At 51.1% G+C, this 17,519-nt stretch overlaps 1 long non-coding RNA gene across 3 annotated transcripts in view; it reads left to right on the plus strand.

Moving 5' to 3' along the window:
• The window catches only part of LOC135314959 (uncharacterized), a 56,900-nt gene that overhangs the window by 22,031 nt on the left and 17,350 nt on the right, over positions 1-17,519 (plus strand). Inside the window, exon 1 of one of the 3 annotated variants that reach the window (XR_010374374.1) lies at positions 4,858-5,162. The exons of the other annotated variants lie outside the window; for them this stretch is intronic. This is a non-coding gene — a long non-coding RNA (uncharacterized LOC135314959). Of the gene's footprint in view, positions 1-4,857; positions 5,163-17,519 lie in introns of those variants that run through there. 3 annotated transcript variants of the gene reach the window in all.

Raw genomic sequence — 17,519 nt, forward strand, 5'->3', positions numbered from 1 at the left:
TACACAGACACAGTTCCTCCTCTGGCTTTGAACTTCACCCCATGAATCTCATGATCACAGCACTTGTACAAACTTGCAGCGAGAATGGCCCCACCATTTTCTTCAGGACAATACCCGGCATGTGAACAAAGCCCTTCTGTCGCTGGGTGCCTGCAGCAAGCTGCACAAGGAGCCACTGAAAAACTTCTGTAATTTAACAGCATGCAAGGAAAAAATAAAAGGAAGGGGAATTAGCACCAGTTTTATGTCTTCTCTGTAGCCTGGATGGTCTGTGCTATTAGTCGAGCCTCAGGCTGCTGTTCCGGGCCAAGCCGTGCCCTGGTCTCACCGCTGGGTGCCGAAGGCCTGGCAGAGCATCACTAGCTTGGCGGACTGGAATACTGGCGAGGAGACGCTGTCAGGCAAAACTCATCTCTCTGGTGGTGCTGGTGCTCAGAGCAGGCAGTGGGACAGCGTTGTGCCCACCCCAACATCTGCAGCCTGTTCTTGATCCCTTCCGCTTTTGTGCTTCATTTACTTCACGTGAGCTGCACGTTGGGGAGCGTCTCGCCGATAGGCACGGCTCAGAGCTCGCCGGAGGCCGCGCTCCCAAGTCCCGCTGCAGCGCCGGTAAGAGCAGCAGCGCCCAGCGCCTGTTGCATTAGCAGAAACTCCTCCATACGGCTGACCCTGGTGCTCGGTGGCCGAACGGGCACGCGTCGAGGCCAGTGCCTTAAACCGCGCCGCCCCGCACGCGCCGCTCGCACGGCTGTGAGCTGGCGGCGGGAGGCACCACCAGCCACACCACAAGGATGCTGGTGGGTTGGGAACTGCAAAGTGCAACCCCAGTGATGAGGCACAAAGCATTTTTCTTCTTTCCTTCCAAAGGATCCCTCTGTCAGCGTGAAGACCTTGGATGGTAGGAAGACAGAAATTAATAAAGCGAATGATCAAAGAGCTGGATGGGCTGATGGGCTTGGTGCAGTGATGAGATCAAATGTTACACATCAAGGCGCCCATCAGAGAGCTGTGTTCAAGGGAAAGCAGCTGTCAGCACGTCGCCTGTTTGCTCCCGCGTGGATGCTAAATCCGAGCGCTGGGACCAGCATCCACATCCCGCCTCAGCACCCGCCTGGGCTGCGCCGGGCAGCCTGAGCACCCGCAGCCCTGTGCCTGTCTGCGGGCGCTCAGGAGAGGGCAGGAATTCCTCTCCTCGCCTGCCGGGGAGTTCAGTGTTCGCAGAGCTGGTGTACTAACAGCACCGGGAAAAGCTCGAACAAAGGATGTGCTGAATTTGCCCCTGCAGCTCTGCTAATACCAGTTACCTCCCCAAACACACCGTCCCTCGCCCTGGCTCCTGCTGGTTTCAACGAGCTGTTTTCTCCTTTTTACACAGATCGGTCAAAATACTCAGATATCCGCATGGGTCCTGCGAGGCGCTTCCTCCCCCAGCACACTTCAGTGCTTTGAAAACAGCCTTTCCCTCCACTCACTGAAACAAGCAGCTCTCCTTCTTCCAGCACAGCGCTCAGGCCAGGGCGGGGAGTGGTTTAAAGAATTATTAGGTAGATGTTTGCACTGAAAAGGTCTGTTATTCGTTGAAAGCACCCAAATCTGCTCCGTGGTACTCCTTCCCGAGATGCGAGTGGGCTCATGAGAGCCAGTGCCGGGAATGCCAGTCCCTCTCTTGCTGGGAGGGGGGTCAGGGACCCCGGCCACCCGTGTGGTATCCCACTCCCTGCGGGGCAGGCGCTGCGGGGGCTTGCACAGGCACGGGATGCTGTTGTGCTGCTGAGGTTTCCTCCCAGAGGCACGGACGGTTCCCCTTTGCCACCCCCCCCGGCACGGCCGTGTTTTAGGCACAGGCTGGCTGCCGGGGCAGACACTCGCTCTCATCCGCGTGCCGGATATTTTTTAATGGCTTTTCCTCCAGGTTTCGGCGGCAAGCTTGAGCCAATGTATTTATCAATGTCCTCTGAGTCTGAATCCATCTTTTCCCTCAGAGGTGTGAGTTAGAGAGGCAAACCCTTAGACCGGAGGACATGCACGGGTCTCAGGGCTGCAGCGCCCTGCCCTCTGCCCGGCACAGCCCAAGACCGGGGGGCTCGTCGCTGAGGGTCTCCGCACCACGCACCTGGCGCTGTAGCAAAACCACACAAGGACAGATTTCTTCCTCCACCAGTGCCTTTTCTATTGCTTGAGTCAGTAAAGATTTCTTTCCTGACATCGGATCTCTTATTTAATCATGCAATATATTTGCCAGTGCATCATTAAGCATAGATTTGTATATCCTTAAATTAAATTTAGCTACTAGGCCTGAGTTATTTCCTTCCTGATTACCCATTTGTAAGAAACAATAGCCATTAATCTCTCTCCCTTTTGCTGGTGTGCTACTTTTAGAGTTTACCACAGAGGGCTTGGAAGAACAGAGCAAACACTGTCATTCCTTTGTAAAAGGATTTCAGCATGCCCTTCTCCTGCTTTGTACTCAACCTCTGCAGATTAAAAAGCCCCTATTCTACAGTTAATTTCTCCTTCACTCTTGTCTGGTCTCTGACTTTCATGTGAATTGATTGAAAATATGGTGCTAAATGCAGCTCTTCCATTTAAGCTAAGGCAAATTACGCCAAGTCCCAGTGTGTGAATATAACCTGGTTAGCATGGGGGGGGTGGGGTACGGCTGGGGGGGTGATACTGCGGAACAAGGGAGGGAAAACAAGAAAGGCTTTTATCCAAACGGAGGCTGTTGGAAGCAGATTTCCTTTTCCTAGCTCTGCTCACTGCTAGTGGGGAAAAATAACTCTGCAAATTAAGGAAATATAAATTAGAGCGGTGAAGCTGCCTTTTCCACAGCCTGACGAGATGGGAAGGAAGGAAGGTGCGGGTGCGCAGTTTGTTAGGGATGCAGGTCCCGGCACATTGGGTGCTGCGCTCCCCTGGGGCACCTGGGGAATCGTGTCGGGGAGGGGGATGAACCTCCCAGGGGTCCTGATGGACCCCCTGAGCTCGGGAGCAGCCCTGGGCAGCTGCCTGTGGGCGTGTGTCTGCCGAGAGGAGCAATGAGGACACGTCTCGGGAAGGGTCGAGGTTTGACGTAGTCTCTGGCATCTGCTGCAGCCCAGCACGTGTAGGACGTCCATGGTCCCGCCGTTAACTACAGTTTTCCAACCAGCTGCCCTTTCGGCACTAATACATGCTGTGAAAGCCCTCATGTTTGGGGACAGTCCTCAGCCCAGAGATCATTTTGTCCAACATGATTTTTTCTACTGGAAATGATGGTTTCTCTGTGGCAATTATAGAATCCCAGACTGGTGGGGGCTGGAAGGGCCCTCTGGAGCTCACCCCGTCCCACCCCTGCGTGAGCAGGCACCCCCAGAGCAGGGGCACAGGGCCGCGTCCAGGCGGGGGGTGAATGTCCCCAGGGAAGGGACCCCACAGCCTCCCTGGGCAGCCTGTGCCCCTGCTCTGGCACCCGCACAGGGAAGGGGTTTGTCCTCATGTTCAGGGGGAACTTCCCGTGTTCCAGCTTGTGCCCGTGGCCCCTTGGCCTGGCGTTGGGCACCGCTGAAAAGAGCCCGGCCCCATCCCCCTGACACCCGCCCTTCAGGTATTTATAAGCACTGATGAGATCCCCCCTCAGCCTTCTCTTCTCCAGGCTGAACAGACCCAGGTCTCTCAGCCTTTCCTCCCAAGGGAGATGCTCCAGCCCCTGATCCCCTTGGCAGCTCTGCGCTGGCCTTGCTCCAGCAGTTCCCTGCCCTTCTTAAATTCCTAAGCTTGCTCTTGGTAAACTGACTAGTGGGGTTAAAGAAATAAAAACCCGGGACATCCCAGCCCAGCTGACACCCACCTGCAATTACTGATCAGATCCCACATATTCACATTTCTTGAAAAGAGAGCTGGCTGCGATCTGACAATGTGGGGTCACCGTTAGATCTCTTTGGGGATGCTGCAGGTTCCCAGCCCAGGGTCACATACAAGAGTCATCAGAAAGTGTTAAAAGAAGATATAAAACTGTTCAGCTGAAGTGAAATAGGACTAGAATATGTAGATATTTTCACTGTTGGCTGGATTTTATTGGTAGTTTGAGAAAAGCCACTGATGTTTGTTTTCATCTAAATACATTTTACCAAAAAGCTATATTTAATAGCTTTTCCAAACCAGTAGAAATTCAGAGAACTTTGTATCCACCAAATCCCCTGTCCTGTCCCCTTTCCTCTCCCCACCCCTGTAGTATTAATCATACAGGAAAACTGGAATGCAAGGAACCCGGTCTGCAAACCCCAGGGAGATAACCAGGTGGGAAGATCTCCTGACTGACTGTAAGTGCGTTACTGTCTTCAGCTTTTCCCTTTAACAGCCCTGTTGCTATGGCTGTAGCACAGAGACCCGAGCTCTCCCTTTAATGATTCATTTCATTCATTGCTCTTGCCCTGTAAAGCCAGGAAGTTTTCCTTCCTCTCCCCTTCAGCACGGCGGGCAGCCTGGCTCCCGGCTCTCCGCAGCTGGAAACCGCCTGTCGGCACGTCTACAGCAGTGGCAGTTTGCCCAAAACACGCTCCCTTCCTTGCAGAAGCATGGCTTTTTTGTCAGCTTATCTCCTCTCCTCCTTCCATCGGCAATGCTGACGTGATGCCGTCACCACCCGACTTCCGATGCTTGAAGAAAGTTTGAGGTAGAGGAGCAGAAACGCAGGTTTCCTTCCTACCCCCCCAGGAACCACCACTACCTTTTAAAGCGTTTTTGGAAGATGGAGAAAGTTCAAAACAATCTCAAGTGTGATTTCTCATTCACTTTCCCTTTAAAGCGAAGGCTTTCGTAAATAAAAGTAATTCAAATGGCATTATTTCTCTGCTGCTTTATTTGTCTTTTAGGAGACGAAAAGCTCTTTGAGTTGGACAGAAGCTGGCTTGAGGAGACCCAGCCCTCCTTTTCTGAAGATGAAAGAAAACAAACACACAAAAGGCAAAAGGAAAAATTAGCTCAGCAGAAAACCCAGTGCTCTGCTCCTGGCTGGATCCCCTCCAGGGGAACAGCGGGTGGCCCGAGCCCCTGAAGCCTGGCGATGCCGGCCAGCACCTGCCTGCCCAACACTTCCAGCTGCCTGCTTTGCCCCCGCCGCACATCAGGGATGTCAGGCACAGCCGCCGCCGGCTCAGGGCACGGTTTTACAGGTGTTCGAGGTAACCTGGTTACTTGCCACCCCTGAAAGAAGAGGTTTCCCTTTTCCCTTTCTCCCCCACCTTTTAACCACGCACTCTTGCTGTTCAGCTCCTGCCGGCTCCGGTGCTTGTTGGAGCCTGCTGTGAGCTGATTGAGGTCACTAACCTGCAAAAAAAAAATACCCAAAAGGAACCCACCCAACAGAAGTAAGTGATAGCTTTTCATTAAAACAGCCGAGGAGTCTCCAGCGTGAGCAGAGGGAGGCTCCTCGGGCTGTGGCTAATCTCACTCTGGCAGATGGGAAACCTGCCAGGAAGGTTAAACCAGCTGAAGTTTTAACCAGGTGAAGGGTTGGTGAAACACAGCTCTGAAAGCCAGCGGTGGAAGGGGCAGGTATAGAGGGGAGGGGAGGAGGTGGGGGCCCGCTCTCGCCCACGCTTGAGATTTGATCCTCCACCAAATCCAGCGGCAGGATGCAGGGTAGGTCCCCCCGGGCGTCCGGGCGGGCGCCTGGGATCAGGGCAAGAGGAACCCAAAGCTGTCCTGGAAATCCAGGGAGGAGGCAGCGCCCATCGTGGAGGGGACGCTTCTCCCCTCGTTCCGTCCGTTTTCCTCCCCCTGGTGAATTAAGGGATATTAAGCCATGAGATGGGATGAGCTAAGCATCCCCTTTGCTTGCTGACTGGGCTATTTCCACGCCATCGGTTTTAGAGCGTGCATTTCTGAGCCCAAGCCCTTCTTAGGGGCTCGCCGTGATCCTCGCTGGTGATAGTGCGTCTGTTTGTTAGGAAAACGTTCCCTTTTCATTTCTGGTGACGGCACGAGGAGCCCTGTGCCCTGAGCGCCTGCATTTCGGTGGCAGGGGCAGCAGCTGACCGCGGCCACCGCAGCCTGCCCCCGCGCTTCCAGCCGGAACCACCCCCCCCCAGACATTTTGATGCTTCCAGATAATATTTCCTTGAACTTTTGGCATTGCAAAAAGTTTGTTTTCTTATGCTTTGGTCTCTTGGGCTGGCATGCAAGTGAATACAAAATACAAGAATTTTCTGCTGATGCAAACCCCCGTTTTCCTGTGGCTTTAGTTGGTGCATCACAGTGGAATGGACACAAAATTGCAATTATAGAAAACCACACGTCTGGACAGGGCACAGATTTGCAAGGCTTACTGTGGAGAGCCTGGAGTGCGAATATCAGCTCTCACAGTGGCATCAGAAGTAGGTCACTGTGACTCTGTCCTTACGCTTGCCTTCCAAACTAATGAACATGGAACTTTTGCTCTTATAGGGTCAAAATGGTAATTTCAAACTTTAGAGCACTTTTTCCATTAAAAACAAACAAACAAACAAACAAACAACACTTTGCTGAAATAATCCGTACTCACTAACACTTTTGATTCAATGAATTCTCATTTTCAAATGGAAAGAATGGTTATTTAAAAGACTCCTGACCTTCTCTCTCAGGTCCAGACTGTGAATGCTAGTGAGCCTGGATATCAGCTTCCTTCCAGGAATGAAAATCCTCAGAATTTATCAGCTGAAAATATTAAAAAGAAAAATATTTTCAAGACTTGCGACAGGGTTGCAACAGGAATCTCTAACTTCTGCCCTGCAAGCATTTTGCGTATTCTGACGATGTAGTGACATGCAGCAAGGGGGAGATTTATGGTTTTTAAACTGTACTCACGTGTATCTCAGATCAGCAGTTCCAGAATAATTCCGTAGAGTCGTGCAGAATAAGGGAAGCCACAAGGAGGGAAACAAATAGAAAAGAAAATATGAGTAAAATACAATCTGAGAAAAGATGGAGGGACCAGAAGAGGAAAATAATTAAATTTTTGGAAAAAACTAGTGTTGCAAAACGGAACTGTAGCAGGGCAAGCTGCACGCAAATACTGGGGTTGGTCAGCTTGCACGTCGAGGCAGCTGAAGAGAAGCAGGGCTGGGTGCCCCGGGTGACCCCGAGAGAGGTGCGTGAGGGCACCAGGCCGGGGGGCAGTGGGGCAGGAGACCCTTTAAGAAGAGCCGAGGGGACCGAGGCCCTTTGCGGCAGCTGGAGAGCGACCTGGCTGGCGCGCAGCCTTTGGCTCTGCCCCAGAGCATCACAGCGGGCTGCGCCCAGGAGCACGGGCGGCTCGGGAAGGCCGTGTTTCACACGTGTGCCGTCGTTCTGTTTGACAGCATAATTTAAGTTCCACGAAACCATTAAACAGGTATTCATATGTTGTAAAGCAGACAGAAGTAATGAAATATATTATGCAGAGGGCCATCATTCATCCAATTTATTACGTTACAACGTTCCTCTGATTGAATTACGGTTGTGAAATTACTCTCTGTCCATATATTATCCTATGTTTAATGTATAGGGTACATCTGTTCAGGGTGGGATGATAGACTAGGGACGGTTTATTTCTGCAACTATTCTTCCTGTAACTAAGTCACCCGTTTATCACTTGTGCGATAGCCAACGGGCACATGCTGGGGAAGGAGCACAGGGGGCTTAATCTCTGCGCCCTGCCATCATGGTTCCCCTGAACATGAAAAATCAGTGCTCGCAAAAGGCCCTTGCTGCACATGAGAAGGTAACACAGCTTTTTAGCTACAGCCAGTTCAATCCAGCCAGGTTGGTACTGCAGGAGATTTGAGGCTGGGAGAGAAAACCCCAGCTGAGGCCAAGTGCAACATGGCAAAGTGAGTGAAACTTTTCATGGGCTGGAAAGTTCTGGCAGAGCTCCCAAATATCTGAGTGTTCTGTGTTAGCCCCTGGGCTGCCCTGGTGGTGTCACCCCCGGCAGTGCCCTGGGGATGTTCTCCATCGTTGCGCACATCCTGCAGTCGTAGCACACCAGGCAGAGCTGTGGCTACCATCCCATCCCATCTCATCCCATCCCCATCCTACCCCATCCCATCTCATCCTATCCCTGTCCCATCCCATCTCATCCTATCCCTGTCCCATCCTACTGCATCCCGTCCCATCTCATCCTATCCCTGTCCTATCCCATCTCATCCTATCCCTGTCCCATCCCATCCCCATCCTGACCCATCTCATCTCATCCTATACCTGTCCCATCCCATCTCATCCCATCCCGTTCCATCTCATCCCATCCCCATCCTATCCCTGTCCCATCCTACCCCATCCCATCCCATCCCATCCCATCCCATCTCATCCTATCCCTGTCCCATCCCATCCCCATCCTGTCCCATCTCATCCTATCCCTGTCCCATCCCATCTCATCCTATCCCTGTCCCATCCCATCCCCATCCCGTCCCATCTCATCCTATCCCTATCCCATCCCGTTCCATCTCATCCCATCCCCATCCTGTCCCATCTCATCTCATCCTATCCCTGTCCCATCCCATCTCATCCCATCCCGTTCCATCTCATCCCATCCCCATCCCGTCCCATCCCATCTCAACCTACCCCTGCCCCATCCTCCCCCATCCTGTCCCATCCCACCCTGTCCCGTCCCATCCCGTGCCATCCCAGGTATGCACACACCTACCCCGGTGCCCCTGCAGGAGGAGGCAGCGAAAGGACACCCCGAGTACCCAGCCCAGACCGCACCTGGGCAGAAGCAGCAGTAAAGCACCCCAAAATCAAACCCATGACAATTTACAGAGCTTTCCCCCAGGGAAGAAATAATGCTGTGGAAAGATCTACCTTCCTATTAAAACTCCTGCATGCGGGAAAAGCAGATTTTCTGTCAAAGAAGCATTTAATTAAGCATTTTTTCATCTAGATCTGCTTTTAATCCCGCAAGTTGTTAATATTGCCGTTCTTGGCCTGCTAATAGCTTTCTGTTACAAAAACCAAAATATTTTACAGATACCATATTCTCAAGTTTCCTGTCATGTAGAGAAGTAAAGCTGTTTTTATAAATAACGGTATGGAGAAACTGATAAACTTCTGAGGACAAAAAAGGAAGATAGGGTTGGGTTTAATTGTTTTTGAGATCAGATTTTTTTGGAACCGTTTCCATTGCAACATATAATGGGTTGTTCCAAATCCCTGGTGTTTTATTGATGGCTGCAGGTTGGCTGGGGGTTTGTGTATAGGGCAAATGAACCCAAGTCTCAAAACAGTTGCCAGGGCAGTAACAGAGCTGACAGTGAAACCTCCCTTCCTTATCTCGGCACACAGTAATAAGTTTTACCACCTGGCATTGATTTAATTTCGAAGGTGCTAATTGTTAGTGGGGAGGGGTGAGTCTGCACATCACCTATATGTGGAGCCACAGCACCGGCTGCAGCCCTGGGAGCTGAGCACCAGCCTGTGAACAACTAGGAAATACAGCAGCACTGCAGCTGTATCCCAGCAAGGAACCTCAGCTGGGGGGGTTTAATGAAACAGGTATTCTTTCCTGTAAAGAATTGCTGCGTTTTGTGATTGAACTAACTGCTGTTAACGTGAAGTACGTGACATTGCCAAATCAGGGGTCTCTGGAGATTTTTCTTTAGCGTGGTCTTTTCTTTTTTGCATGTGCTGTTTCATTGCTAGCTGGTTTGGGAAAGCTCAGTAGATGGTTATGGAACATACGTGCCTTCCAGCCCCTCTTCCCTGCCATGAATTTCATTGTCAGGCTGTAAATGTATTTCTCTTCCTTTGTTGGTATATTACAGCACATCTCTGCTAGAGAGCGTTAGCTAAGAATGTGACATTAAATGGCAGGAGATTTCAGACTGGTTATTTGTTCATTTATTTTTCTGCCCATCTTCTCTGCCTGTTTCTCACCCTTTGCCTGCTTGAGTTGCATTATTACTTCTTGAACCCAAGGAGCTCTAAAATCTAATCTAAGAAAATAAGGCTGAGTTCTCGCAGATCATCTGGTCCATTTGCCCAACAAAAGGCCTGAAAAACTGCATCTCTCTTTTTCTGACAGGTGCTTTTCTTACTTGTTCTTGGGGGGAGAAAAAGTTAAAGGAACTTCCATAAGTTCTCCAAAAAATCTATTTCAGTGCTTCAGTCTTCCGTTTCTTATATGGCTTTGTCGTAGCATTTAGCCTAGGTTTACCTTGCTGCAGTGTTTTCTGGTATCCTTTGTCTCACTTACGGCTGACCCCAGGGTCAGTTTGCTTTGCAGAACCACGGAGGGGGGAGGCAGCCCTGGAGGTCACCTCGCCCAGCCCCTGCTCCAGCAGGGCCCCCTCGAGCAGGCGGCCCAGGATCGCGTCCGGGTGGGTTTCAATGACTCCAAACCCCCTCTGGGCAGCCTGTGCTTGGGTTTTCTTCCCGGAGTTTATTATGTATGTGAAGACGATCGGCTTGGTTCCCCTCTGTTCTCTCTCTCTGATTCGATAACGCCACTTCATTTGGCCTTTCAGGTTTTTTTGTGTGTCCGTTCATCTGTGGTTCTCATTTGAACAACATCTTCTTTAGAAACGTGGTGTAAGAAAAGAAATCGTGCATCTTACAGGGCTTGCTGTTGGTTGTGCCCCCCACCGCTGTTTGCCTTGTGCGTACCGGAATGACGCTGTTGTCTCAGCTTGTAATTGCACGTAGCCCCAAGACCTTTCTCTGTAAACCTCTACCTAGCTACTTCTTCACCTGGGCAGGATTATTGCTTATTGGATTTCATCCTGATTTTCATTTAAATTCTCTAATATGGTAGAACCGCCTTGAAGTCTAATCTTGTTTCCTAGCATGCCCACGTCCCTTTCCAGTTAGGAGTCACCTGCAAATGGGATAAACATATTCCGCCTCTCATCAGCCAGGCCTTTGCTGATGAGTCACACCAGGCTGTGGGAACCCCCACAGGACCCCACCAGCTCAGTCTTCCCGTTCCTGCTGCTGAGCCTTTCTGATCTGCTTTCTGGGTGACTGTAACCCATCCAGCTTTTACGTGGCTTATCAAGAGCGTGTTTCTCAGCTTTTCTTGCCATGGGAGGGAGCATTAACCGACTCATTAAACTCAGTTCTGTGAGACCTGCTGCTCCCCTCCATCCCCAGCCAGTTCCCCCGTCCCCAGGGGCACGGCATCCACCGTCGGGGAGAGGGGAACAGTGGGGTTGCCGTGAACCGTTCTGGACAAAATCATTCTTGTTACTTATCTCTCAGAATCTTCTGGGGATTTGCAAAACGTGGTTTGATTATTTGCTCCTGGCAACAGAAGCTACGCGAGAGGCTTTGCATAGGAAGTGGAAGATACGCGACAGTTTGCCCTTGGTAAGTCTCCCAGTCTCATTCTTCCTCCAAAACTCCCCAGCGCTAGCAGCAGGCAGTTCTGAAATTGCTCCAATCCTCAAAGAACTTCAAGAAAATATCGGCAGGCTCAGCTCCTCTGAAAACATTAACTTTTCCACCCTGCTCTTTTCTGAGCTATTACCCTTGAGTCAATGACACTAATCGCGTTACGCGGCTGATTGCAATTGTCCTGTTACTGAAGAGTGAAGGAAACGGTAACAAAAATTATTGAACAGTGGCTTTTCAATGTTATTTGCCATAAGCTTTTCTCCCTGTTTATTTGCCACCTTTCTGTTTGCTCTCTTGCTTCCGTAGGTCCGTTCACAGAACGCTTCCTCGGTAGTCCGATTGCCCTGGGTGGGTTTACCTCCAAGTGCCTTGGCTCTCCTGATTTTCCCCTGTATGCTCATGCCATTTTCTTCAGTGCCTGCCCTTAGCACCAGTCGAAGCACAGAGAAAGCAGGAACTGGTTCCACCTCGTGCCTGTGAATCACCCGTGGTTCAGGCAGGTGCTACCCTGTCCTTCCTTCGTGCTGGAGGAGCGTGTGTTTATGCCATCAATATCCCTCCTTTAAGAAACTGCCATCTCCTAATTGCATTTTCCTCCGGTCCTCCGAGATCACTTGAATGCATCCTGAGATTACTCTCTTCGTCATCATTTTTCAACAGGCTACCTTTTCTATCTTCCTTTTCATGCCTTCTCCCCTGTGGGAAGCAGTCACCTCCAGCAGAGCTTCATCTCCGCTTGCCTTCAGGTGATCCAGCCACTCCCCGGGCACCACAATACCAGGGCTTTTGCAGCAAAAAGACGAGTTGCAGCTCCTTTGTGTTGTCAGGTAGAACTCGTCTGAGTGTGACCTTTTCCTGGGATAAAGCTGGACGTTGTGCAGCCAGGCTTAGCAAGCGTGATACAGCACATTAGCATTAATGAAATGGCTTCAGCATATTGCAGAGGGCAGCGGTGGGTGCCCGCCTGCGGTACCCCGTCTGCAGCACGGTTAGTGCTCCTGAAGCACGGCCTGGGAGGCAAAGCTTGTGGTTTCCCGGGAAATGTGCTCAACCAGGAATATTTTCCTTGTTTAGAAGTTTATTGCCACCTGTAGTTAGTAACAAAGCGTCTAACGAGACCCAGGATTTGCTCCCTTCATCCCCGCCCAGGCTGGCCCCGGCTTTCCCCAGGTCTGGGGGGCAGTGGTGCCCTGCCTGGCACCCCCAGTGAAAAACCCAGCATCAGCAGAGAAGGCGACTTAATTTACCTCTTCACATAATGCCAGTCCCCGTTTCCAGCTTGAAGTATCTCCAATGGACAAACACCACACAGCTTAGCGTAATTTGACAGTAAATAGGTTAAGGATGCACCTGCCCCATGGCGGCTGGGTGCTGCTGCCCCAGCAGCAGTGGCTTGCTGCTTAAGGAGCCGGCACCCCGAGCTCGGCACCCGCCCTTCCCCTCCCAGGCCGGCACGCTCTCGTTAACGCTGGGTGTTAACGATCCAGGGGCCTGAATCCAAGGAGTTATGGGGTTTAGTTTAATTGTCCCTCCTTGCAATCTTACCTGCATTAAGAAAAAAAAAAACTTAAGTACTTTACTAATAGTTTAGTCTTTTTCGTGGGGCTTTTTGCTTCCATTAACTGTTCTGAAGCCACCTGCCTCTGACTAAGCATCGGTGCCGGGGACGGCGAGTGAGGGGTAGGGGTGCTTGTGGCTTGGGGGTTTATTAAAGACAAAAAAGGCGGCTGTCAAAGCATGAAACTGCATTTTCTTATCACAGGTTTCAGAAAATAGTCATTAGGAAAAAAAAAATATTTGCATCTCACAGTAAAGTAACAGTAAATGTCACTGTTCTTAAATAGCACATGTCGCACCTCGCTTGATTTAGTGCCCTTTCCCTAACTGGAACACAAACAGACACTTCTCCAGTCTTCAGCACTATCCAGCGAGAGGAGAAGTGTTAACATTTATTACTCAATAGCAAACATCATTAGCATGACCTTTTTGAGACATTTTAAAGGAAAAATATATATAATGCAGAATCTGGAGATCCTTTCCCTCAGAAATACTCAAGCTTGCAGCTCCCTTTGCATCGCCTCTATCTCACGGGGAAGCAAATACCTTCAGCTGACAAAAGCAGAAGGACTAACTGTGCCCTGATGGCTTTGCATTTCTCAGCGTCTTTATCAGTGCTCCAGAGGATGCAACAGCTCAGGCAGGTGGGCTGGAAAACAACCACAGGGCTCACAGGTTTTTGCTGATAACCCCCCCCCCGACTATTTCCTATGAATATTATACACCACTGAAGAGCATCCCAGTGCTGGAAACCCTTTGGGATGTCCGTAAATGCTTTGAAGAAGTGACTGCTTCGTTCCTGGTTTAGCATCACGTGCAGTCTCGGGCACGTGAGGCAGGGAAGCAGGGTGAAATGAAGGTAAGGGTGTAGTTGGTCCTGAAAGTACGCTTTCAAGGTACGAAAAATCACGGTCCTGCACTGCGCAGGCTCTTCATCGGGGCCCGAGAAAGCCTTTTGTGGCGCCGCGTGGGCACTACAGCGAGGCTCCGCGTGTGCCAGGAGGGAGGCTCTAACACCCCCGAGGGGATCAAGCTGCATGGCACCCAGCTCGCGGTTTCGGGAACGCCGCTGCGCTGCCCGTGCACGGCGATACCTTTCCCAGCATTGCCCCGCACCCAGATGAAGCTGTCTGGATGCTGCGTTGTTGTCTGGAAGTAACGAGGAGTGTCACCGGCCCCTTGCCTTTTGCAGCAACGATGGGAGAAGTTTTATCAGCAAAAAGAAATAATTGTTATCTCTGCAGCTTCTCTCTCCTTTCTGTCCTTGGCTCTTCCCTGATGCAGCTTGGGAAAGCAAAAAAAAGAAGGAAGAAAATAAAACAGTGGTTAAACCTGTCCATGCCCTCAGCTAGGTTAGAATTCCTCCATTTGATTAAACCTGGTGATTTTGGAGCACCAACCTGTGTGTACTCAGCTGGGTGTAGCTTGGAGCGACAGAAGAGAGCAGAGGCAAAGCTGCAATGTGATGAGAACAGCTCACCGCAAACTAGCCCAGCCTGTCCGTTTGTTACCAGCAGTTCTTTGCTAGAAATTAAGTGTTTTTTAACAACGCAAGGTAAAATTTTGACTGCCAGATCCCAACGTGTCATAAGCCCAAGTAGTACAGGGGGTTGAAAGTGCTTTATTGGCTGAACTGAGAGCTGCTGGCTGTTCAGACAGTGTCTGCTGGAAGAAAATGTGTGTGTATAATGTTCTTGTATGTAATACCTGTGTGTGCGTGGTGTGTGTACGGGCACCTCACAAACGAGCAGCGCCAGCGCGGCTGCCTTGCGTCTTTTTCAGAAGGCAGAAGAAGGGATCTGCTAACGCCAGCCCTGGCCCTTGTTTCTCTCGGGAGGAAGGCGATGGGAATATTTCTTTCATGCAGGATGATGGGCCGAGGCTTTCTCCTACCCTACGAAAAACCAGCTCCCAGCTGTGGCCGGTGGTTTTCCAGCATGACGCTGTATTTCTTGGCGTGCTGCGTGTTGCCCATGTCCGCAGCGGGCGCAAAGCAGGCGGCAGCGCCACGGCAGCAGGGGAGGCTGTGCCAGTTGGTCCTGCTTCAAAAAACGTTCAAAAAACCATGTAAACGTGGCACCTGAGGACATGGTTTAGAAGACGTGGGGGTGTTGGGCTGGGGGTTGGGTTTTATGATCCTAGAGGTCTTTTCCAACCTTAATGATCCTACGGTTCTGCTATTTTATTGCTGGCAAAAAGTGACGAGTGATGATGAAACGAGGAAGGGATGAAGGACAAGTGCCTGGGCCAGGCAGAAAAGGTCTGGTCTAGCAAGGTGTGACCTGGGCGGGGCTGGTGCGTGCACCGCGGCTCAGCCTGGGGCACGGCGCGGGATGTCCCAGTGCCTCTCCTCCCCCTTCCCCGCAGCGGAGGGTGACCGCGGGCCGGACACGCTCCTGCCGGTGCGGCTGCCGGCATCGCTCCCCAGGCTCGGACAGGGCTGCCGACAGCGCTGCAGCCCGGGGCAGCGCTGGTGTGGCGGATGCCTCTGGCCACCGGTGCGTGTAACCCGCAGCTTTCCTCGTCCCTGCTGGGCGAGCACCGCGGAACCGGCCCCCTGCCCGTGGGGCGGCAGCTCCTCCGTCATACCTGCTGATGTCCATCGCACGCGTCCGTGTGTCCACGCGCACTTGTACGTGCGTAGTTGCGCTAGGCTTCCCATGGCATTTCCCAACCAATTTTTGTGTGATAAGTATGCGAAGGAGATTTATTTGCTTCAGAACAAAGGAAAACTGGAGATTAGAAGGATGAAAAGTGGGTGGCACCACGTGCGGAGAAAGAATGAGGGAAAAGTAAATTGCAAGAAGGAAAAAGGGAAGCAGGAGAGAAGGAAAATGTTCAGGCATCCTCTTTAGGTGTCCTGGCAATCCTGAGTTTCTTCCTATAGCCTGCGAGTCCTTCAAGGGGACCTGTACTCTCTGAAAGCACCTTTAATAGAATGACCTTTTTTTATATCTTCAGACCTTTATCTTCCCACTTTCATTTTACCTCTAAAAGGTGGCACTCATGATCTAAGAGCTCTTAAATGGAACAAAACCTGCCGCATCCAGTGCGTGCCTGCCTGGCGAAGGAGGAGGCACCGTGGCCATAACACCACGGCGCAGAAGTGCTGGCGCTGTCGAGGGCAGATGCTGGAAGCTGGTGGGGTGGACAACCCCTTCCAGCAGGTTGCAGGATATGCACCTGCTGCTGCGGGGGGTCCCAGCACGCCGGGGGGTCCCAGCACGCCTGGGGGTCCCAGCACGCCTGTGGTCCCCGCTGCCGTCCCGGTCCTGGCGAGCGCTTCCCGGCTGAGCCTCCCGCTGCTGGCACAGCCCGCGCCCACCCACCTGCCCCGCTGCTCCTCACCCTTCTTCAAAGGGAACGGCGTCTTTGCAAATCGAGCCACAAATAAGCATTTAAATTACCGCTGTAGTATTTTTCTGCACATCAAAAGCCATCAAAAGAGCAACTAGTTGCATCCTAACAGAGAAAGTGATCTGTGGTTGTTTCAGTCCCTACAGCTTTCTGTTCATGGGCAGCTCTCATGAAAAGCTTCTTGTGTGTGTGATGGATCTCAGTAGGGTTGTTAATCGCTGTCAACAGCTCATATCATGAAAAAGCACAGCGCTCTTGGATGCACCATGTAATTCCGGACTGCACACGTTGCCCCCCTGCTGCTTATGCCTATATTTATAACAACTCTAATTTTTGCTAGATTCAAAGAGCTTTTTGATCATGTTTTTGCTTTAGCTGTGTGACGCGGTCAAATTGCAGTAGTAGAAAAATCTGTTGTAGTGTTCGGCGATTGTCTCCTGTGAAACACCCCAGTTATCTCACAGGGACACTCTTTAACATATATGAAATGGGGCATTTCTCATAGCCCTGCAAAGACTTGTTTTTGGCAGACAAGCTCCATCAAATGCCTTTGCCTAAGTAGTGCAGACTTGCGGTAAAACCTTTTAAAAGTATGTTTTTGTGAGAGCTAATAGATTGCTAGCGTTTAATCCTGCCCCGATGGGGACAACAGCATACGTGACGCCTTGTGATTTTTTTTTCTTTATATGAGCATAAATATCAAAATGGAATCGGGGTATTGTTTGTTTCTATAAGGAAGTGAAAGGGCAGTAATTTATTAGATAAAAGTTAGTACAGCTGGGCCCACATTAGGGTGATTTTGTACAACTTCCTCAGAAAAACTTGATTAAGCTGATACATGTTTGAGGCGAAACGCAAACAGGATCTGGGATCTGGGTAGGTAAGTGATTCTCATCGATAAATAAGCACCGATTCGGTAAAAGTTCATCACAAAACAAAGCAAGACATTTTGTGGTGAATGGAGGTGGTTTTGATGGAAGGGCAAGTGGAGACGCGCTCAGCCAGCTATACTGACAGGTTTTATTAGCGTATGGGATGCTCTTACAAGCAGAAGCAGCCAGAGATACAGGAGCGGGACAGACGTGAGTGAAGGAGGAAGCTGGCGAGGGCTCGGCTCGCGCCTTGGCTGCGCCGCTTGGCGGCCGCACCTGCCCGGAGCATCTGCTGCTCTCGCCCAGTGCAGATGATCTCAGTGTTGTGGTACCCGGGGCGTTTCTAGCACGGAGCCTTCCCCGCCTTGTGGAGGCTCCACCTGGAGCTCTTGGGGCCTGTCCTGC

The sequence above is a fragment of the Phalacrocorax carbo genome, chromosome 9 (assembly GCF_963921805.1).
Source record: "Phalacrocorax carbo chromosome 9, bPhaCar2.1, whole genome shotgun sequence".
NCBI lineage: Eukaryota > Metazoa > Chordata > Aves > Suliformes > Phalacrocoracidae > Phalacrocorax > Phalacrocorax carbo.